Raw genomic sequence first — 24,148 nt, forward strand, 5'->3', positions numbered from 1 at the left:
TGGGAGGGTGGGGAGAGAAAAGGCTGAGGCAGAACGTACATTCGCCACATGAAAGGGCCCAAGAGATCTAACTTTCAGCGAGTGACATGACTCCAAATAAAACCACAGATTGAAATGCTGAAGTTTGAATGGAGGAGATCAAATGGAGCTAAACACGCCCTTCCGGTGGCATGGAGGAAATGCAGAGTGGAAGAAATAACACCAGAGAGAGGCGACGGGATGAGAGAGAGAGGGCAAACCCAGCTGGGATTTCAGGACCACAAATGTTTCAGAGACGCTCACCCAACCGAAAATCGAGGTGGCTGAAGGAACACCACATTGGGCTGGTAGCACAGGGCAGTGCAAGTTGGGTACAGAATAAATGGGTATTTAAAAACTCATGGGAATTCATGGGCATTCTGCTTTCATTTACACCAGTGAAAAGAGGAACAACTCTTTGGATATCAAGAGATTTGAGGGCTGTAAAATTGAAGCGAATGAGATCTGTGCCAGGCCAGCTGATTCAGCAACTTACAGCAGTGAGACCCGAGTGAACATGCGAGTGCAAAAAAGCAAGTCAGCTTTTGTAAGAGCTACCTGCTGCCTGGAAGTATCCTAGAGCTCATGCGGGAAAGGGCGAGGAAAAGACGGACAGTGTGCTCTGGGTGTTGCAGACAAAACATCAGTGTCCTGAAGCAACTGCTGATTATGTATTTTGGCAAAATCTCCTCAGGACTGTGCATGAAGCAGAATTACGGGCTGAGATCATAAAGCCATCCGGAGACAGACTCCTGCTTCCCTGTTCGCTTTGGCCCAACTGTGTAATGCAATGGGAAACGGGAGCACGGGATGACACCTTGTTTCATGTCTGCCAGAAGCCCCATGTAGGAGTTGATCTCTCATTCGTGGCCAGCTGTTGTACCTGCCAGCTGTTGGCCAGACACCAAAGGGGAGATAAAACAAGATGACTCCCATAGTGACTGGACTCACAAAGAGGGGGATGTCTGTATCTTGCAAATCGAGCCTTGTGAGGCAGAAGCAGCAGCCCTACCATGAGCCAAAAGGAATCAGCCACAGCCTACATCATGACGCATCAGGTTAACCTTGTTTCAGCTGCCTGCATGTTTTACTCCTTGAGCTCTTTCCAAGGTGTTACTCCAAAGGTGACCCATGCGGGGAGTCCCTATCAGTGCTAGAGGTTCAACATTAAGAAAGTGATATGCAGGTGTAGTTACAGAACTTTCCTAATCATTGCCCAAAAATATCACCCAGTGCTGACAACCCTCCGGACCACACAACTTTGCTTACTACAAGTGGCCCTAATGAGCCCTCAATTAACCATCAGGAGTCTGAAGAAACCAGTAGACCCTTCTCTTCTCTGATGTTTTAATTACCTCCTCTTATGGCTTGTCAACAGAGGTATACCTAGTCTACCTTTCATCCATCCTGCATCATCCGGCAACGCACACTGTTTTCCTCTACTGCTCACCATTCCCTGGAAAGGCAAGTTGTTCACTGCCTGTCAGTGAAGAGATTCCTCGATAGAAGGTGCTTTCAGAACCTCCCGGTTGAAAGGAACTATATTACAGACCATCAAGCTCTCTGCTACAAGCTGGAGTGGGGAAGACTATTTTAGCATCCTCTTTCTAAGTACGTTAATTCTTGGCAGAAATTGCCAGTGAACTCCAGGGATCTTGCAGTCCCATGCTGCATGTTTGAGTCCATCCTCTCATGTCTGGCTTCACCAACTGTGAAATCTGCCTCAGCCCTTCAGACTTTCCATTCCCCGCGTTACTAGCAGCGCATGGAGAATTGACACACCATGCAGTGGTGCGATTGTGCCCGTCACCGTGACTATGCAGCGATTTTTCCAGGGGGAAACTTGGTACCTTCACCACTGCAAACTGAAGCCCACTAGATCAGTGCCTTAGAGTTCACTACGAAGCTTCTGATGCTCCCTTTTCCCAGAGCGAGCAAACACTTTGTATTAATCTGGCTCGCTTGAGTGCAATGACCCAACTCTGTGCTCTGCTGTTAAAAATTCACGTCCCAGCTGCGGGCCAAACTCTTGCGGACACGGTGTTGATTTTCTGTCTCTCTTTTGCCAATGCCATGAGAGTGGGTGGTGTATTTTTTTTCTAGTTGAGAGAGAGGAGCCTCATCAAACAAGAAAAAAATTGATAGGGAGAAGTAGGGATTAGAATAATTTCAACCTTTGCTGACAGGTTCCAATTCAGAAATGCAAGAACTGCGGGCAGGAGACACCTAAAGTGGATAGCGGACTGTTTTGTTGGTGTTTTCCTGTCCCAGAAACAGACTTGCACGAGGAGAGCCTCTCTCTTTAGGATACCTTGTGTGTGTGCATAAGAACTCCAGGGAGGAAATAACTGTTAAGAGATGGGGAAATACAGAAGGTTCAGTGGCTTGCTTTGGCTAGGAAGTTTCTGCAGAGACACTTATCTAAAACTCAGTCTTCAGAACTGAGCTGGGAATACTTTAAGGTGCGCTTTCTTGCCCGATTCCCAGCACCTCTGGCTACTTCCCATCCCAGAAATACCACACGGACAGGTTTTCTTATGGATCTTTGGCTCTACTACTTCTGATCCCAGCCCCAACCTAAAAATTGCAAAGGCTATGGCTTAAAATTTGAGCTTAACTGATCCCCAGCTCTGTCCACTGCATGAAAAAAGAGGGATTTTTTTTAAAGAACCCCTCTAAAAATATGCATTAAAATAAGCAAGTCTACAGATCAAGTGAAGCAAAGTCTTCAAGCCCCTTTCCGTATCCAAACCAGGCTAGGTATTTATAAACTGGCTGTTATTGGCACAGATACCATGTAAGATTAATGAGCTCCTACTTCAAATTAGCCCTGGGTGGTTATTACCCTGTAGAAGGTATACAGGCAATAAATCTAATATGCCCTTTGAAGAGAAATTGTTTCTTTGAAACTGATCAGATCTGCAGTGGCCACAATTCTGGTGGGTGAGAAAGAATGGCAGGCAGGACTCATCAACCACAGGTAATATCGCCTGTAGATGCTCCCATGTGAGGAGGGTTTGTCAGCTGCCCTGGAGCATCAAGGCATTGGCCTCTAGAGGCCTGATTCTGACCTCACATTGGATTTACATTAGTGTAGCCTGACTGGGAATCAGTGGAGTCACTCCTGATTTATGCCTGTCTGAGATCAGACTTTTATCCAAGTGATTTTTAAGGCTGTCTGAAGCCTGCAGCAGAGGTCGTGCCTCAAATGTCTTTATAAAACAAAGGGTTTTAATTGGCTTCCCCAAGCACAACCTGCACAACCTGCACCGAAGCAAAAGTAATTGTGTTCTAAAGGCTTGCATTGCACACACCAGTGAGAAATGGATGTTCTTTACCAATACGCAAATGCCTGAGATGTCTTCTCCCTTCTCTGTGCCACTTAATTTCTTTCTCCCTCTGTTACCATTCATTATTGAATGGTAGCTCAGATGTTGGGTGAAACGGAGTTAGGGCCTTAGCTGGGTAGATCAGTGAAGCTTCACCAAAGTTAATGAGGATCTGGCCTGCAGATTATATGAAACATGCTAAAGAAGTCAAGGTTTCAATCCTGAAATTACCAGCTATGTGTAAACTTAAAAAACAACAAATCATCTCGTAGCACTTTAAAGATGAACAAAACATGCAGATGGTATCATGAGCTTTCATGAGCACAGCCCCGTTTTGTTAGTCTAAAATGCTACCAGATCATTTGTTGTTTTTTAAATTTATCCTGTATAGACTAACTCGGCTACCCCCTGAAGCAGCTATGTGTATACTCTCAGGAGTCAGCTATACTCTCAGGAGTCATCCCATTGAAGTAGATGCTCTTACTTGTGTGCTTTAAGTTAACTGCATGTATAAATGTTTGGGAGATTTGGTGCTAAGCTGTACGTGGCCTTATGCTCTTCTGATGTAGACTCTGTGCATCAGAATGACCCCCTTGCACATTGAGCCCTGAGACTTTTGAAAATCTGCCCCTAAACGTAAGGGCAGGAGCTGTAATGTTTTTGAAAACCTGGCTTTTACTCAGCTGTCTAAATAGGAGCAGGCGGGTTTTGAAAATGCAGCTTGACTGATGAAGAGTATGTGAAAATCTTACCCTGTGCTCTTTTGAAAATCTGGCCCAGTCAATCCAGTTATGACACCATTTTTTGGCTATGACTAACATATGGAGCAATATTTCCAGGCAGGAAATGTTGAAGAGGGATGGGGGCTCCATTCATTTGTGCTATTTGCCATTCCCCTGAGATAATATTCTACAACTAGAGTTTAGCTAAACACTTCACAGGTGCACAGCTTATATGCCAAAACACACTGTAAATCAGTCCAAGGGAGGAAAGGTTGTAATAATGCTTGTTTGTAGAAGCAGCCATTGAAAAAGGATGTCAGCTCTGTTCATTTTACAGGTCTGATGTATGCTTGCTCACACAGCACCTGTGGGACTCCAAAACGTAAGGAGCAACCAGTGGTTCACCAGAGATTATGCAGGAGATGAACTCGTTTCTGATCTCCATTATTAGTTTTCACAAATAGGAATTCTCATACCCCTTTGGACAGATGGCTGGGCCTATTACTTCTTACATTAGATTTCCCATTGAGGCTGAAAGCAAATCCGCATTCAAGCTGAAGGTAAACAACCTTCCAATTCAAAAGGCATTAATTCTAACTGCCAAAGCATGTGGTGTGTACGCTGCAGATGTCAAATAGTTTCCCGCTGCACCAAACCTCGCCAGATAGCTAAGTTACACATTGTCAACTTCCACCCAACCTTAACAAGTTATCCTAGGTGAAAGTCTCACTCCTTGGTGGAGTTTTAGGGCCTGACCCTCCACTGGTGTAAATCAGTGCAGCTATGGTTACTTGAATAGAGCTACGCCACAGCCATAGTGGACCCGTGGGCAAGGTGTGGGAGGAGGAGGAGGAGAGGGGTTTGCTCTGTGCTCCCAGAAGGGACAGAGCCCTGGGTGGAACCATGCCAACCCCCACCCATGAGCCCTTTGAGTAGCAATGGCAACATCCGGGAGCACTGAGCCCCTTAGAATTGCCAGGTCCCAGAGCTTTGCTTGGTCCCCCTCCCCCAGCAGGCCTGCACCTAATTATCTGATCCCGAGAAGCATAATGGGAAAGGACAACTCTTTCCCTCCTTAGCTTTAAGACTTTGGTGATTTTCCTTGATTTAAGAGCAGAGCCATTTCATCTTGGAGAACCCGGATATGTAGCTGGGGCCTCAAATTCACATTTTGTAAAAGCCTCTATAAAGGTCAAGGGTGTGGGGGGAGGGGCGACTATACTGTTTAATAGAAACACAAATTACTTCCTGATGTCCCTTAAAATGTCAAGGGAAACAGGACTGGAAACTGTAGTGCAAGATCATTGCACCAGTGCAGGGGAACTGGAAAATGGAAAGGATTAAATCAATCAGACGTAGCTGAATCATTTTTTTTTTTAAAGCATACATTTTTAAATAGTACTTTTGTAAAAGTGCTCAGAATGTGCTATCCATTGATAAAGGCCTTGCTTCTCTCTCGTGGCAATGAGAACACCCATTTCAATCAATGGTGTCAGGAGTAGCTCCATTCAAGGCACTGGAGATACGATGGTATCTAATCAGGGTAAATCAGAAGAATCAGACCAACTATTTCTAAGATACAAGGCCTACTTTTCAGATACCCTCCACTAGGTAGGGTGTAGCCATTTACACCCCTGGAAGGTGGGTGTAAAATATTACCTCCAATGGAAGTGACTGGAGAGATACAAGGGGGAAAGGCACTGGAATATCAGACTCCATAACTATTTAGCCTGCGATTTGGCCTGAAATGGAGAAAGTGACGTACATTTCCTATTTGCTTTGGTCGTCCCAATTTCTGCTTTATTCCCATAAAGTAGCATAAATTAGTGATATGTTGACTACCTACAGAGCTTTCCTTCCCAGTGTCTTGAAACACTTTGGAAACATTAATGAATTAAGCCTCACTGAACCCTCTGTGAAACAGATGCTGCTATCTCAGTTTTACGGATGAGAAAATGAAGCGCCAGGAGGCTAAGTGGTTTGCATAAGGTGACACCAAAGTGAGTGGCAGAGCTGGAAAATAGATTCCAGATCTCCTGCACCCCAGCTTTGTGATTTAACCAACTAGCCTATGTTCCTCTCTCAAAATCATGATTGCTCTTTAGTGAAGAGAATCTCACAAGTCTCAAAGATTTCACCTGGTTGAGCCATGTATTCAGCGTGATCACTCTCTTAGGATCTGCAGCCAGATCAAACACAGAAAGGGTGAATTTCATCCCATACAGGAGGGCCCTGAATCATTTAAGTCCCACCGAAGCCCTGCTGAAGTTTAATAGCATCTTCTAATGAACAGAATTCTGGTTCTGGACAAAACCTGCATGTAGAGAGACATGGAACACTGAATGGGATCAAACAAAGGAAAAAAGTTTCCAACAACACCATCAACTTCCAAAAAAGCTTGAAAGAAACCGTGGGTAGGGTTTTTTTTCTTTTCTTTTGAAAAGACCTGTTTTCTTGCCTTTGCCTAAAGTAACCGAAAGATAGAACTCTGACCTCTTTTTGTCAAATCATAAGTGACACAGGGGGACTTAACTATCAAACAAGAAATGAAGGTTACAAACACTAATGATTGCTTAGATTCTGGACTGTGATTGGGGAAAACTAAAAATTGACCAGACAAGACTTTCCAAAGCAGCTCATGACAATTTTTCACTAATTTAGGAGTAAAGATAGTTAATGTCTGGTTTCTGTTTGATCCCTTTTTCTAGAAATCTCTGCTCCAAATGGATAGCCTATGAACCACTTCCAAGGGAATTTGTCTGCATAAAAATAACCTTTTCTTCTTTCTTTCCAATTTACTATTGAGGCAGTTTGTTTACTGCTGAAGCTCTGTCCGTAGACTAACACGCGTAGGAAGCTTAGAACAAACATTGACCAATTCACCCTTGTTCATTAAAATAAAAGCATTAGAAATTGTCCTTCCAAGCAGGAGTCAAGAGCAAAAGCCTCTTATTTAGAGATAAGTCAATAAAAAGCAGTGTTATATAGAAGCTATTTTAGGCAGTTGAGAACATAAAACAGGTTTATTCTCAGTAAGGAGAAGTTAAGATTAGATTCTAGGAAAGACTTTTTTACTTTCAAATTTTGTTTCGGTGAATTTAATTCTTATTTAATGTGCCAGTGGACATGGGACAATCATTCCTATCAAATAATTGGCTGAATTTAACTTTTTGGTGTGATGTCAATTAGCAGATTAGAGACTTGTCCAAAATTATGTCTCACTTTTACGTGGTGCCTTTCATCCTAACATCTCCAACTGATTTACAAAATTTGAAAGTATTCTCTGAACACTTTCTTGAAACCATTCTTTAACTGTTCATTCACAAACAGTTACCCATAAATGTCACATGAGATATTTCTGCCCTCTGAATGAATGAAGAAACAGGCTGCCAATGGGAATATTAAACGGGGTCTGAGGGAATATTCTCCGATATTCACTTAAAATGACTTTCCTCCACAAACATTTCTGGTAGCAAATTTGTTTGTTCAAACATTTGCAAAAAGGGGCATGAACAAAATCCAGCCTAACAAACACTTCCTCCACCAAAACTAATGGAAAACTTCTTGCACTATTTACTCAGCAAAATAAGCCAGTTTGACAGGCCTGTACAAGAAAGTTTCTTTTTATCCCGACCTCAGTTTTGTGCTCAAGAACCAAAACTATATGTTTAGGCTTTTGCATCATACTTCTCATCATTGTGTTTGCTGTATCTCACAATGGAGTCTCCAATTGTGGTGGTTTCTTTTGTGACGTGCATTGTATCACTCACTACTAACTGGACTGAGATCAAACTAATTTCACATTAGTCACAGAAGAGATATCTACAACTTTTGATGACTGTAGATTTAGACCAAATTTAAATAGTGATCTAGGTACTCCATATGCTATTACAAAACCATCAAATCATCCAGGATATAAAAATTACTGTATTATTTTTGTTCAGGATGATTTCTGCAGTGATGGGGAGTGACAGGACAGCTTAATGAATCTTACCTTTACTGTACTTTCTTGCACATCTCGAATGCACACGCAAAAGAACACAAATTCTGTTTAATGTAGGAAACTGATTCAAGACAAGAAGGCCAGATAAGAGAAGGGGATTTCAACAGAAGCCAGTGGGGAAATGATCAGCTTCAGCTGAACATGTCTGGAAACTTGGTGGTGGTGAATTACTTCCAATAGGTCAGGCCAATGGCAACAGACTTGACTGTGTTTGTGCTCAGTGTGAAGCAGTCACTCACACAGAGGCAAGGTCTGCCCTAGACCCAGCAGCTTAGCTTAAGGTATGCAACTCCAGCTATGTAGGATACTTAAAATGAATATGTAGCTGGAATCAGTTTACTTTACATCGAGCATGGCAGCGTCCCAGAAGCAGGAGGCTGACAGGACCAAACATTCCCATCAGGTTCCCTTACTCCTTGCAAAAGGAAGGATTCCAGACTCAGGCAGGGGCACCCTCTGAGTTCAATTTAGCAAGTCTTAACTAGACTTGATAAATCAAACTCCAGAAGATTGATCACAGCAGGGGTGATCTTCCTTTTAGTGTAGACAAGGCCTGAGTGAGTGCTATCCAACAGGCAAGAATCCAAGGAACCAGCTCTGTCACCTATTAAGGACCTCAGCAAGCAGCTGACAATGGAGATGATTTTGAGGAACAGCAGAAGGATGGAAAGTTCTAAATAGCCAGCTAGGTGAGGAGAGGCTGCAGTTCTGCTTCCAGAAACCACAGTCTACATTTTCCAAACTCTAGTCCACATCTTGCTCCCTTTGTGATTAAGGGAAGTTTTACCACAGATTTCACTGGGGCCAGGATTCAAATCCAGCCTTGCTACAACACTACTGAAGAACATGCACTCCTTGTTGCAAGTCAACCATGATTCACCTAATTAATGTCCTGGTGAAATTTGTCCCCACAGCTCATAGAATAATCTGAAAGCCTTGGGGCTCACAAGAGCTCTCACAGCTCATCAAATAATCTGGTTTTTTGATAACCCTTCCTGCTTTCATTTTCATTTGCCTAGAACTGAAGCCCTATGTGTGTCTGCTGAGGGGGAGTTAACTGAAAATGTTTCTTGTGGTTTTGCTGTCCCATATTTGGGGTCAGCTCACGTAGTAACCAGAGAAGGTCATTTTCCTTCCTTTAAAAAAAAGTCCACTGCTGTCAAGTTTGTATTTCTTCTATTCTACTGGTTAACCCAAGGCATCATTCCTTACATTTTCTCTCCTGGAAAGTAAGGACAAGTAATGGGACTATCCAGAATTTTTATACATACATTCCTTCAGTCATGCTTTGCTAGAGAGTGTACTCTACAATGCATGATTTACCTGCAAAGACATTGTGGGAACAATGAAATAAGCAGGGTTTTTAAACATTAGCACTGCAATCTGAGATGCAATCAGCAATTACATGCATATGCCCTTTCCTTGTGATGCTAATGAAGACTCTGTATCATTCAAGTTTTCTCTTCCTCTGCTGTATTTCCTCACATCATGGAAACCTGTCTCTACTTGCTTGAAGTTCATATTTTTACTTCAAACAGTGCCTGAGAGGAAACACCTAGAATTCTACCTGATACTCAGACACGGTTACGGATAACAGTAGTTTTCAGAATTCCAGGGGGGCAGGAAGGGCCTCCCTTTTACTTTCGCTTTTCTGTTTCACCAGGGATGTGGAAATTCTGGATAACTTTATAACACTGCTGCTGTTAGAGCTGGGACCAAACCAAAACCCTGGATACAAATATCTCCATATGTCACTTCTAGGTGGGAGATATGGATCTAGAGAGAAGCCTGACACAGATATAGGGGGAAGAACAACAGAAGTGTCAATATCCACCAACTGAATCTAAGAGCAGAATTGTGCTGTAATTCTAAATTAGCCCTCACCTGTATTTTGTGCTAAATTCTGAAGCCAATCATGCTGCAAAAGGGCAGCTCAAGAGAGATTTCTGGCCCATGCTAAACTCCACATTTGATGATTGCTACATATTACCTAAGAGTCTGCCAGCAAAATAAAACAGTCTCGGACGGGTTATTGAAAGATTCCACTCCCCAGCACTCCTAAAAGCAAAGCATTCTTTCCAGGAACATGGACTTTGGCATTTCCTGTTTCATGGCTCCCCAGCCTGCCTGTGTGGTTAAATGTAAATGTGTCCATCAGGGAACAAAGACTTACAGACTGGGGAATCTAAGGCCAGAGCTAATGCAACCCTGGGATGTGTAAAAATGGGAATTTCGAGCAGGAGTAGATAGGTTATTTTTACCTTCGTATTTGGCATTGTTGCGACAACCCAGGAGGCTGGGATGGGTGAGGGGACAAGGCAGGAGAAGCCCTCGGAGCCAGAGTTAGCGGCCCGCTGCTTTTAGCCCAGCCTCTCCCCAGCTTGGTCCCCTTTTTCTTTTCTTTCCCTCCCTACTTCCTCTTGGCCACAGCCCTCCTTCTCCTGCCCTGCCTGCTGTACCCCTTTGCATCCAGGTCTGGTGCTCACAAATCAAGAGGACTATTGATAAACTGGAAAGAGCTTGGATAAGAAGCATGAGAAAGATTAAATGATTAGGAAACAATTCTGAGCTTGGTGTTGCTTCCAAGCTTGTTTCGTTACACTAGCTGAAGTTCGTCATTACTTCAGCCAACTTGTCTCTCTAATATTGTGTGGAGGTGGGGATGGGGGGGGGGGGCGGGAGGAGGAAGGGAAGCTGGAGTACCACCACAGGCTGCTGAATGCTTGTGAAGGAGGGAGCTCTCCGGGCAAGCCAGGGGCCACATCTGCCCCCGGGCCTTACATTCCCCACCCCTGAGCTAGAGATATGAACAATTGTAGGAAAAGCTTAGTGGGATAGTATCTAACACCAGATGTCCTGCTAGAAAATGGTTTGAAGAAAGCAGAGGAAATCTTGTATGCGGGAAGAAACCCGAAAGCTTTCTGGTTGCTGATTGGGTCTTGAGAGCCATCAGCGTTGAGGAGAAAGGCTGGTGACCAGTTCTTTATCTATCCTCTTGAATCTATGGCATTACCAGATGAGGGCAGATGGCAATGACAATGTTGCCAGTGGAAAGACATCCTAAATCATTGGTGCTGGAATCACTGAAACCTAGAAGTATACGGCAATGGCTGCATTTGGAAATGGGCGAGACAAGCAATTGTCACTTGGCAGGGAAAACACTTTCCACTCCTTCCGTGGACCGCAGTTTCAGTTTAATTTGTAACAGGAGGCAAGTGTAAACGAACTGACAACAGAGCTATCAGCTATTCTGTTGGTAACACTTGGAGCAACAGTACTTCGATTTGACTAGACACAGCTGTCCACTGTATGTAAGACCTTTAGCCTCATCCTTGGCAAAATGCAATTCTCTTCATGTCTGATTCTGTCCACAGGGACTTGAGTAGCATGACTGCCAGAATAATCAGAACATTGCTTAATGACAGGCACTCAAACAAGCAAAGCAATTATACATTGTCAGAAATGGAGTCTAACGCTGGGGGAGGAGGGGAGAAGTGGGGGGGGAATGTGTGTTAGTGTTCTAAAGGAAACAAATGCATGTGAACCTTTTTTGGGTCGGGGGCCACTGACCCACAGAAAAATCAGTCGGGGGCCGCACACAAGTAAAAAACCCTCACTCTGGCCCCTGACTAAGAAGGAGAAAGACACTCCCCACATTTCTCACACACACCAGAGCCGAAGGGGGCCCAGACAAGTAGATTTTGTGTATTCCAACCCCACAGAGGAGAGCAGGGGGCTGGAGCATGAGTACAGGCTTCCCAAAATTGTGTGGGCCCTGAGACTCAGGGGCTGGACCCAGGCAAGCCGGGGGCCACATCTGGCCTCAGGCCTGAGGTTCCCCACCCCTGATTTACTGGGTGCAGAGGATGTCTTCAGCTTGTATATGTTTATAAAAATAATGTTTCTCTCTCTGTGTGATTATGCTTTGAACAGTGCTAAGATTCAGCCTCTCATGCATGCAAATTGTACTCACAAAATCAGCTGCTGCTATGTTACACACACATCTACCTCATGTGTGAATATAAGAATGTGCACCTAGGTTTATATAGTATACATTATGTATACAAATGTACAAGCACACACACACAAACACACATAATACACTCCTCAGAAACCCTACATTAAAAGTATTTAGGCAGCCATTTGGGCACTAAACAAATAGGAAATGACAGAGTTACAAGCTGCTCTTGCAAACTCAGTTGTGCTCCATCACGTGTCTATCCTATGGACTGAATGAGGTGGGATCCTGGGGAGGGTGGGAATAGTATGTGACCATATAATTAAAGAAAGTATCATAATGTATACACACACAGAGGCCTCATAAAGGTTATATGAACATACATCTGTTGTTCCCTAACTTTCAGGTACTTAACTTTTCAACTTAAATGACTTTTTACAACATAAAATAAAATTAGAAAATAACTTCTACCTTTAAAAATAAAATAGATGGCAACAACGAATGACATTGCGAGCATCCCCATCCTGCCTCATCACTAAAGTTTGAGTTGAGTGTTGAGCACTGGAAAGCAAATTTCCACAGATTTGAGCTCCAGGACTTCCTGAAAGAACTGGCAGCAGCAAGAGGTTCTCTCGGAGCCCTGGCTGCTGGAGCTATGTTCTAGGTACAGGGGAGTTGTTGTGGGCAGCAAAGCACAACCCTCTCCAACTGGGAATTGGGGTCTCCTGTCCCATATTTGTGTCTCCAGAGAGGATGGGTGGGATGCTACAGTTACATGCCAGAACCTGTGGGCAACGGTCAAGCAAAAATAACTGGGTCTTGCTCTCTCCTCTCTGCCTCAAAATGCACATCTGCTCAGTCAACTCCAAAGAGTTCCCAGTATAGAGCGTCTGGCTGTTCTATTGTCTATGTGGCTCTGGCTCTTCAAAAAGCTCATGCCCAGTTATTGATCTGGCATTCTGCCAAAGTTTTCCTAAGGAACATAAGCAAACGCAGGGAAATAGTGACTGTTAACTGTTTGGATCACAGCCCAACCTGACGCAAATTTCATGGGACAGGTCTCAAGCCACATGGCCTGCCTAAATTCAAAGGCCTGCTGCAAACAATTGAGGTGTTATAGTCAGAGCTTTTTTGGGAAGGGGTGAAAGGTCATGAGGATCTTTGATCATGAAAAATGTTAGACAGCTTAAATATATCAGTCCCACGACAGTACAAAACATGGGGGCACTAGACTTAAGATAAACAAACCCTAAATAGAGAGGTTGTCGCTACCCCTCCTTCTATAAAACACAGAAACTACTAATAGATTCAATTAATTCAAAAGCAAATAAACACAGTGGTTGAATATCTATGATGCACCAAATATACACAAAAACCTTTTGCTGGCAGAGCTTTGCACAAGGATCTTTTTGGAACTAACTTGCACCAAAAACCATGCAAGCATTTCCACAAATGCAGCTGTGCTACAGACAGAGAGAAATCCAACTAGTCTCTCCAACGAGCACCTTTCCTTCTTTGTTCTCTTCTCCCTTGAATATGTCATTTGCAAACATTGCCTGGAATTGCTCTTTTCCACCTCCATCCTGGATCTACTACATCCAGCCTGCTGCCGTCACCTCCCCTGGCTTCTTCATAGGCAAATCCAAATGTGTCTTTTCTAGCCTCATCTTTCTTGTGATGTTTGTTACCTTTGGCATTGTCATTCAGACTCTTGTTCTTCCTTTCCACTTCCTAACTCTATTTGGTCCTAGTTCTTCACCGCATGGATCAGCATTCACTTTGCACTCTCTCTCAGTATCCAGAAGAAGCTAATGACACCCAAGCAGAGGACCAAATTTGGTGATGAATCGTAGCCACGTGCCTTCTGAGGCCCATTGTGCATGCGCTAATAAGACCTACCTCACTGTTAAATCCCATAGTATCTTAATATAAATGCAAACATACATATAGCTAACATCGATTGTAATGACTTTTTTCTTCAAAATGTCTTTGACTACGTCTAGACTGACATGATTTTCCGCAAATGCTTTTAACGGAAAAGTTTTTCCGTTAAAAGTATTTGCGGAAAAGAGCGTCTAGATTGGCACGGACGCTTTTCCGCAAAAGCACTTTTTGCGGAAAAGCATCCGTGCCACTCTAGACGTGGTTTTGCGCAAGAAAGCCCCAATCGCCATTTTCGCTATCGGGGCTTTTTTGACCGAAACAATACCGCGTTGTCTACACTGGCCCTTTTGCGCAAAAGCATTTCCGGAAAAGGGTTTTTGCCTGAACGGGAGCAGCATAGCATTTCTGCAAGAACACTGACAATCTTACATGAGATCGTCAGTGTTCTTGTGGAAATTCAAGCGGCCAGTGTAAACAGCTGGCAAGTTTTTCCACAAAAGCAGCTGCTTTTGCGGAAAAACTTGCCAGTCTAGACGCAGCCTATGAGAACTGAACAATTTGCATATTTTATAACTTTACTACTGCATTAGATATGAAGAGCTCAAAACAACATGGACAGATCAGTGTTTTTAATGCAATCTTTAACTACTTTTTCTTGTCTCATTTCTTGGTTGACTGCTGTAGGCTGCCAGATACTATGTAAACAACAGCAAGAGAAGATTGAGCTAAGGCAAGCTCAGTCCAGTTCTTCTGAGGGCTTGGCAGCAAATCAGCTCCCCATTTCTTCCTCTACTAGTTCTATTGACCATAGGTCAAAGTCTTCATTTAGTATTATGCGGATGCAGGCACTGCAAACCCAGCCACCCAAAGAGTGTTGTGGCGCTATTTTGAAATAAAAGACGCTGTTAAGACGCGGTTATTTCACGAGAAAACCCTTTTCTCGAAATAACTGGTAAACCTCATTGTATGAGGAATAAGGGTTATTTCGAGAGAAGAGTTTTCTCTCAAAATAATCACATCTTAACAGCGTCTGTTATTTCAAAATAGCGCTATTTCAAAATACTGCCATAACGCAAATATGCAAATAAAGCATGGGATATTTAAATCCCGGCTTCATTTGCATTTCGAATGTCTTTATTTGCATCCCTCCCTTGAAATAGGGTGCAAGTGTAGACATACCCTTTCTCTTTATACACCACAGTCCATCCACACATGGAGTTAAAATATTGTGTTTCTACTAAATCCTTCTAAGATCACATCACATCTTAAAGATTAAAAAAAAAAAAAAAAAAACACAACCCTAGATCCAGAAAAGGTTTTCTATGATTTTAAGGAATGGTAGCTCACCTCAGTGTGAATGTCTAAAATACTGTCCCTGTTTCGATGACTGTGTCCCCCTTACAACTTGCCTGGGGATAAACACGTTGAGCATATTCATAATAAGGATGTGAGAGAGAGAGGTCGTGATTTAGATTGAATAAGCTTCTCCGAGTGAATTGGCTGGAAATCTCACAGAAAAGAGGATTCCAGTAAGGTGAGAAACCCTAAGATGGTCTGATCACAGCCTCTTTTATGGAATTTCACCAAAATCGGATTTAATTTTGTTTTGTTTGAAGGTTCTGGTTTGTTATTGTTGCATGCTTTACGGTAGGGAAGAAACGGGACTCAGCTGCAGTGAATGCAAAGGCAGAGTCATTATTACCCAGGTGGCTGGATACAGATGGTACACTCTAATTTTCCCTGTCTCTATTTCCAAGCCTGCACTGCCCCATGTCACCACATAGAATCTTCCCTAAGTTCTGGCCTGGACTCTGCAGGGATGGAACAGCGTGATGACTACATTATCGTCATTTCATCCGTGGAAGGATGCGTTTCTGCTTTTTCATGTTCTCTAAAGCACTCATCCAGAACTACTTTCATTCAGAAATGTCAGCCCGTGATCTCAGCACATGAACTAAACTCTGAGCTCTTGGAAAGCAGGAAACCTGCGCTCGCTCACTCGCAAACAGGGAACTCTGCCAGCAGCCTCACAACCTGCAGATTTTGATTGCATTAATTTGTTCTGAAGCGGGTTTTCCTCTTGAGCCTGGAGTAGAAGGCAATTAATTAAGACCTATTTTTTCCCCTATTGGATTAGAATAACTGAAACAGCAGTAGGACAGTCTTGTCTTGAATAGAGGATTGCGACTCTATCTTTTAACCATATAGGGAACTGATCCTCCATGTATTGTGCTGCTGCACTTGAACCACGTCTAAAAAAGCAGCCTATGAATTCAAGAGCAGTTCTTCCCCATCTGCTAGTCAGCAGGACTGGAAAAGCCCCATCGATATTTCCCAGGAGCAGAAGCCGGGCTGTGAAACAACACGAAGGAGCATATTTTCTGCTCAACGTGTGGGGAGTTAGTGCAACAACTTCCATTACCGTTAATGAACGCCGCGCTGGGAATTCACTGAAAAACACACCACATAATGAACAGTTCCTCCTTAACTGGTGTGACTGTTGCTTTAAATAGCTGAAAGCAAGCAGTGTTAGTCAGAGGTCATTCTCTTATTTGAGGGTGAAGAGAATTAGGCCAGACAGGTGGTGTTGGGACTTTGGAGGGAGTTACAAGATGGCTTTTTGAGATACTAACTCCTGTTATATGCAAGGCCCAGTAAATAACATGCTAAGTGTCACTGTCTGAAATGAGACGTGTCCAATGAGACACAGCCATAGCCAAATGGATGTTGATTTATTAGTTTGATTTAAAACTAACCGAACATTACCTCAAACTTAACTTAAACTTCCACTGAGGATTTAAAATAAATAAAATCAGACAACATGGAGGCAACCCTTTCTTAATAGGGGGAGTAATGAACCATGAGAACAGCTTACCAAGGCTTGTGGTATACTAGAGGTCAGATTAAAGGAGCACAGTGGTCCCTGGAATTTGGAATTCATGAATGTATTTACTTTTCATTTTCACAATGGTCTTCACATGTCCTAAATTCCAGCTTGGACATAAACCTCAGACCCTGATTCCCCATCAGCTGCCCCAAGCACTTGGTCTCGAAGTGTGAAAAAGTTATCTATATGAAATGTCAAATTCCCTCTAAACCCTAACCTGTTACCTAAGGTTTCACTCAGCTCACCTGACTACAGTGTAAGAGCTTCAGAGTAGCCGCCGAGTTAGTCTGTAATTCTTAACACTCTGGTCATCCGAAGAAGTGGGCCATGCCCACAAAAGTTCATGATACCATCTACGTATTTTGCTAGTCTTTAAAGTGCTACCAGACTATTTGTTATTTTTTAAATTTTTACAGTGTAAGAGGTTTTTCCCCCCGTTCTAATTGGAAATAGGAAAACAAAATCTTAAGAGACTGTTTAATTTTCAAGATCCAAGAAGTTAAGCTAAGCAAACCATTTTCAGATTCACCCCATTACTGTCTGAACGAGAGTCCTTGACCAAGTCAAGTAGAATCTCAAGAGGTGTGACAGAGCACAAAGGAGATCATTACGCCCCTCCATTTTGGGACATCACTGTAGAGCAGTGGTCCCCAACGCAGTGCCCGGGGGCACCATGGTGCCCACTGGGGCATTTGTGTGTGCCTGCCTAGTGACCAGGACCAGCCCGAGCCATTCTTGCACCCCGGGTGCCCAGTGCAGGCATGGCCCCCGCCCCGGATGCATGATGCATGCACAGTACTGCCCCCGGGTGCGTGGCGCATGTGCGGCCCCCACCCTGGGCACATGGCGCATTCGCAGTGCCACCCCGAGGCACGCAGCACATGTGAAGTGCCGTGCTACCCCCAGGCATGAGATGCATGTGCGGCCCTGCCCCTGGGAGCCCGGCAGCCCCAAAAGGTTGGGGATCACTGCTGTAGAGCGTAGGAACTCCAGTGAAGAGCCAAACCCCCCCACCTGGGTCAGGAGCTGTACAAACACAGAACAAAAAGAGAGCCCCTGCCTCAAATAACTTGCAATCTAAGTATGAGACAACAGATGCCTGCAGACGGACTGACAGAGAAGTACAAGCAACCAGTGAGGCAATAATTGGTCAGCATGATAGCCAGTTACCTCAGCACAGTAGCGGTCTAATTGTTCTATTGCTCATGGCACACCTGTGTTGTTTTCAACAAAGGTTTAAAATGCAATGTATATGAAAGTAAAAATGTGAAAGGTTTTCCTTCTGACTGGAAACACAGTCATAGTTGAAGAGTTCATGGGGGGGGGGGGGGAGAAAGGAAGACAGATAAAGAAAAGGGATTGGGGTGTGGATGGATCACGTTTACCAACAACACTCCAAAGAGCTACAAATCCAACAATACACAGCTGCTAGTATCATGTATAACTCCTTTTGCTCTACACATAAAAAAAGCTTTAATTAAAACTAATTTATTCAAGTAAAAAAGAAGAAAAAGGGGGAAAATCTTCTTCCATTGAATAACTATATTATAATTAGAGGGGGTGCGTAGTCCCTAAAAGCATGGCAAGAGCAGAAAATGAGCCTTAGAGATTGGCGGAGTAGAAAAATGGATCGGAGATTTGGTGAGGTTGTCTCGAAGTCAGCAGAAATCAAATAATGAAAAGCCACGCTGAAAAGTCTCTTTTCTCTAGGACCTACTTCTAATAAAAATGCTCAAGAAGATGAAGGGCGTTAGCTTAAGCCAAGCGTAGAAGAGACAAGATCTAAGCAAGGTTCCCTACCCAGCACTGTCCAGACTGCTCAGTACCCCTGATGTTTCCTGCACCCATCCTGAGTAGGGCTTGCCAGTCATGCTTCTGATTACACAGTGATTTTTATGAAGCTGTCAAATGTCTGCAAAGCAGCAAACTGACATCTCCAAACATACCGGCTTGGCACCTAAAACCCACTTGAACCCCAAAGGTGACAGGCTAGTGCATGAAACCTCTGCTCTCTTTGCCCTGAGAAATGTGATAGAATGAATAAAAGCTTGAATGCACAGAATGGGCCAACTGCTCTTGAAGAAGAGGTTTGGTTTGACAAAAATCAAGTCACTGGAATACCTCCTGCCATTGTACAGGGGATGAAAGTGAAGAATGGTGGTTGTCCAGTTTTAGGGTCCAACTTTGCAAACATGTTTTATTGAGAGTAATTCAGTCACCCATGAACAGTCTCCTTGGTTGCCACATAAAAGTCCTTAGGAAAGGGACTGTTTGTTTGCTTAATGCAAAAAAAACACTCCCTTTTAATTCTTCGAGCTCTATCTGCCTATATATTAGGCAACGCTTAAGTACACGTTAAACCTCTCTAGTTTAGCACTCTATGGTCCATCAACATCCACGGTCCGACATATTAGTTAGTTGGATGTCCACATCTCATGGGTGTGGCCAAGTTTCCCGCAGTCCCACAAAGTTTGATTATAGCCACCAGTCCTGGCTCTCAGTGTTCTGTCCTGTTATTTAGCTCTACTTTACCCCTACATTTCTTCTAAGAGCCCAGTAAGCAGCAGAAGTGTTAGGAATGCTGCTAGACAATATTGACCTCCCGTAGTCTGGGAATTCTCTGGTTTGGCACCAGTGAGATCCTGAGGGTGCCAGATTAGAGAGGTTCAAACTGAACTACAATGATGGGCACTATAAAAAGTTCTATAGCTAAAATATGGGCCTAAACATTGGGAGATATATCTTTCTTCAGTTGCATAGGATGAAAGTTAAAGATTTGCCATCACACATACAACATGCAGCCTACATCACGGTATACAAGTTGTATCCAGCTCTGAAGACAATCATGCTGACGATAATGATGAGTTGGTTGAAAGTAGTGATCTGTCTTAGCTGGCAAGATGAAATAATTGTGTACTGTCTTTAGTTTTCATATGTATGATGTCTGGCTCTATATTGCATTGTTATACTCTAAAGACCAAAGGGATTTATTTTGCATGACACTGAGGTAAATATTTCACTCTGTGGGTGCTCAAAAATAATAATAGTGCTTAGTTTCAATAAATTACTACTGTTAATAAAGAAAACAAACAGGCTTAAAAAGGCTTCAGCAAATAATCAGGATTTATCTTTTCGTTTTATTTCAAGATCACAGTATGTATGCATATGTTGATTTTTTTCCCCTTATGCTGCTACTACTCCAGAAAGCAACATTAACTGCTAGTATTAGTAAAATCTATTGTGTGTAGCTTAGGATGTGGATGGCCATCTCCATACAGAGTTAGAAGAAAGAACAGGCATAAGAACCAAGATAAAGTTAAACTGTGTCATTGTGATACCTGCATACTTATATCTTTCTGGAACATGGCAAATACTAGAATCCCACTACTAGAATACTTGGTGTCTGCTCGTGGATTAAAGTAATTTATGATGATGTGATGCAAAGGTCTGGCCAACAGATTGTACAGACAATAATTTCAGACAGAAATCAAAAGTGGTTTGAGCTTATTGGTGGAAGAGGAATAGAGGACAATAGATGATATACAAGAAAACCACAGAGAAAGATTTTGCTCTCGTGGAAGCAGACAAGAATGGAGCAAAAAACATGGCACTGGTCAGCAAGAGGTGGAAACTCTGGGTTGTGTCTCATGTCACAAGGCACAAGAACACCTAATTTAAACCTTTCATATGTGTAATGTGTTAACCAAAACAATCAGTTTACGTGTTCTAAAACATTTTGGGTTTGCTAATCAATTTAAAGGCCCCGATCTTTATACACCTATTGTCTTTGTATTACATGAGGGGGCATGACATCACCCTCAATAGGTAAAGCTAGCCATCCCTGTCTGTACCTACCTGCAACAGAAACACATCATCATAGGATTTCAGATCATTGGTCCACCATGACCAGTATCCTGACTTTTGCATTAACCAACACCTGTTACTTCGAAGGCGAGAAATAGTGATAATACAATAGAGATACAAAAAGAATGGGGAGGTCATTTTCTTCACAGCGGGGATAATAATAACTGGGTGAAATTTAGTAGCATGCAGAAGCTCATACTAGATAGAGGGGACTTTTAACCTTAAACCTATCCAAAACAATGCACTTGTCCAAAGGAAGCAATTCTTCCTTCCTGACCCTCCCAATGATCAATTTAATCTGAAAACAACAGATCCAATTTAATTACGTGTTATTAGTCATAAATTCTCTCCCCGTGCCCCCCCTCCCACCTACTGCAATCCAGTTACAGAGTATAATTATGTACTGCAAATGCCCCCTGGTAGTTAAATAAGGGAATAGGCAGAAAGTGCCAAGTCTAAAGATAATTTGTTGGCACCTGGAAGACTTTTTGCACATCTAAACAATCGGTTCCTCTTCATCTCTGGCCTAGAGAATCTGGTTCACTCCAGCCAGTAAGTTGAAAAGTAGAGTAAGTAAACTCCCTGACAAATGTGTCCAACTGGAATTCATGTACATTTTTGAGAAGGGTTGGGGATCTCATCCGCAGGCAACTGTTTAAGGAAAAATCACCAGCCACTCCTAGCATAAGGCTAGCTGGAATCATGAATGACCCACTGATGTGACCCTGCCATACATTCCTGCCAAACTCCCACTTACTCCAACAGCGATCCATGACAATCAATTGCACTCGCCTCCAAAGAAGCGGTTTTCCCCCTATTCGAGTAGGGCAAATAAGCCGTAGGGATCCCCTGCTCTGATCAAATCCCTATCTTATTGTAATTTGGGTATGATTTAATAATGCTCTTCCAAGAGGAAGTAAATGCATCATAAGCACACAGACCTTTTCACTCCTCTGTGCTTTATCATGCTCTCACAGCTGTTACACTGCCGTGGATTCTTCATATGCTCGCTCACCCGCTTGGGGCAAATGGCAGAGATTAACCTTGTCTGATGCCCAGCAAAAAGTAGGGGAGAGGGTGATTCAGATGCATCAACTAAAGAAGCTCCAAATAGAGCAATACCCTTTATTTCCCAAAGGTTATTTCTCCTTTCTTGCTTTTCTCTATTTCCCATTTTCTTTCATTCTTTTTCTTTATTTTTTTCCCTTTCCCCTTGAACCATAAAAGTCGAATGGCAATGCAAATGCAGCTCTCCACTCAACATCCTAGCTGCCAAGGCAGCGTGTCACCCATATTTATGAGCTTTAAATGGCTTTTATCAAAGTGAGGTCGCACTAAATCACCCCCAACCTGTCATAAATACAAATGGCTCAACATAGTCTGCAACAAGCCTTCGGGGAAAAGTATATGATCTGCTGTTGCAGTTATGGTATATCACACACTGAGCTCATATATTTCTACCGGCAAGGTAACCTGATCCTTCAAAGGACACTAATAGGTGACAGAGGGAGGAGAAAGATAGTGAATAAAACAGTGTATGTATGCGTGTGTGTGCATGAATGCACATCAGTAAACACCTGACCCTGGTTCAGATCACAAACAAAAGAGATTCTTGTGGTCAGGCTCAGGAGAATTCAGAATCTGTTTGAATGGAGGAAAAAAGCCACAAGCCCAGAGAAAAGGACTGTGGACATCAGCAGGGTATTGCCCGTTTTAAAAATGTATAGAAAGGCCTGGTAATTACTAAGGTCTGAGCTAAGATGTATCTGGACTCCAAAAGTTGGACCATTTCCAAGCAAATTAAAAGAGCAAATCCCTCCATCTCATCTGGCAAAACCCGGGATTAGGACAAAATCTAGCATGGGATGAAATGTAATCTCAATAAAAGGCTCACGGTCTGGGCATTGGAAAAACAGCATGAGTTGCTGAGATAACAGGCACTAATTAATCATTTCCAATGCATTTATAAAATGAGAGTCCTGATCAGAAACCAAAGTGGAAGAACTTTGGAAGAACCTCTAAGAGATGTAGTTCTAGGATGGTTCAGTGAATTCACCTTATTCAGCTATTTATTGAGAGCTCTACAACGTGTGATGAGATTGCATTCAATAGCCTATCCGTGGGGGTATTCTTTTGTCCTTCTGCCAACTCATTAAAAATTGTACGCCAGTTCAGTTTCACTATCTGTTAAATATCAGAAGCAGTATGAGACATTTCAGGAGCTCTCATCTTAACCATACTGGGATCCTCCACCTCAGTCCAGAGAGAGCTCCTCTCACATTTAGCACTTTTCACATCGAGAGCCCCTTCCCGAATGTGGTCTGGCTCCAGCATTAGTAAGACTTAGCTCTTACATCCTGATTTTTCATTAGAAGATCACAAAGCACTTTATAAAGGAGGTCAGTATCGTGATTCCCATTTTACAGATATGAAAACTGAGGCCCAGAAACTCACTCACAGTCATGAGACAGCAGAGCAAGGAATAGAACCCATGACCCTCAGTCTAGCATTCAATTCATTGCACCACACTATTGCCTGAGTCTGAAAGCCAGAAACTAAATCCTGGCTCTCTCATTGTATGACTTTCAGTTTTGCAACCTCTTTGCAGCTATTATTTATCCATTTCATTGGTGCAGGGGGTAGAGCTATAGTGAATAATTAGGATTTACACTCTGTGTTAAGAATGTAAAGCTTAAGCAAAGATGGTAGACTTTGCTTTCTATATTATAGTTGGTTGGAAAATGCTGATTTTTTTTTTTACAGAAGATTTTTAAAAATAAAGAAAACAAAATTTGTTGTGAGGAACATATGCTATTTCTAGATTTCAGAAGAGGGAAAGTACTGAATGAAGGGGTTTTTTTTCCAAAAATTGAAAATTTTTGCTTAACAACGAAAACTGAAACTAAACATTTTTGTTTTTTCAATAAACCAAAAAAAGAAAAAAAAAGGAGCTTTGGTTTTTAATGTATTTAATTTATTTATCAGACCCTGACAAAACTCTCATTGACTGCATAGCCAAGGATTCATCCCTGGTAACTGTCCCTTGACCTAATTGATAGGGTTCAATCCATCATTCCTTGTACACACAGAAACACCTTCTAAAGTCAAAATATTGTCTCATTTGTGGTTTGCAAAGAATACAGAATCATTCTATTCTTCAACTTCAGTTTACTTACATTTATGCAACCTTATGAAATAATACAGATGTAACAGAGAGCAGAATTTGGCATTACTTATTTAAATGTTAATTTCACATTCAGAAGCGGGATTTGGATATTCTCTAGAGTGCCCACATTTGAAATTTGGACACTTAAATTTTAATTCTATATTTTGATTAAAAGCGAGGCATAAAAGGCCTTAATTGGGAGAGACCTAAAGTTGGTGTGATTGTTTACAATTCTGCAAAATAAATGTCAAGGGAGTGTGAAATGTTTCCTTTTAAATTCAATCTCAGAGGGGTAGTTGTGCTAGTCTGTAACTTTA

The 24,148-nt window shown here is 42.6% G+C and overlaps 1 protein-coding gene and 1 long non-coding RNA gene across 13 annotated transcripts in view; both read right to left on the reverse strand.

Annotated features, from left to right (window-relative positions):
* Positions 1-24,148, reverse strand: part of SETBP1 (SET binding protein 1) — a 360,515-nt gene that overhangs the window by 202,916 nt on the left and 133,451 nt on the right. The gene's annotated exons all lie outside the window — the stretch shown is intronic.
* The window catches only part of LOC142829997 (uncharacterized), a 47,140-nt gene continuing 22,992 nt past the window's right edge, over positions 1-24,148 (reverse strand). The window contains exon 2 of the long non-coding RNA XR_012905001.1: positions 1-24,148. This exon is cut by the window's right edge and continues 10,033 nt beyond it. This is a non-coding gene — a long non-coding RNA (uncharacterized LOC142829997).

The sequence above is a fragment of the Pelodiscus sinensis genome, chromosome 6 (genome assembly GCF_049634645.1).
Source record: "Pelodiscus sinensis isolate JC-2024 chromosome 6, ASM4963464v1, whole genome shotgun sequence".
Classification (NCBI taxonomy): Eukaryota; Metazoa; Chordata; order Testudines; family Trionychidae; genus Pelodiscus; species Pelodiscus sinensis.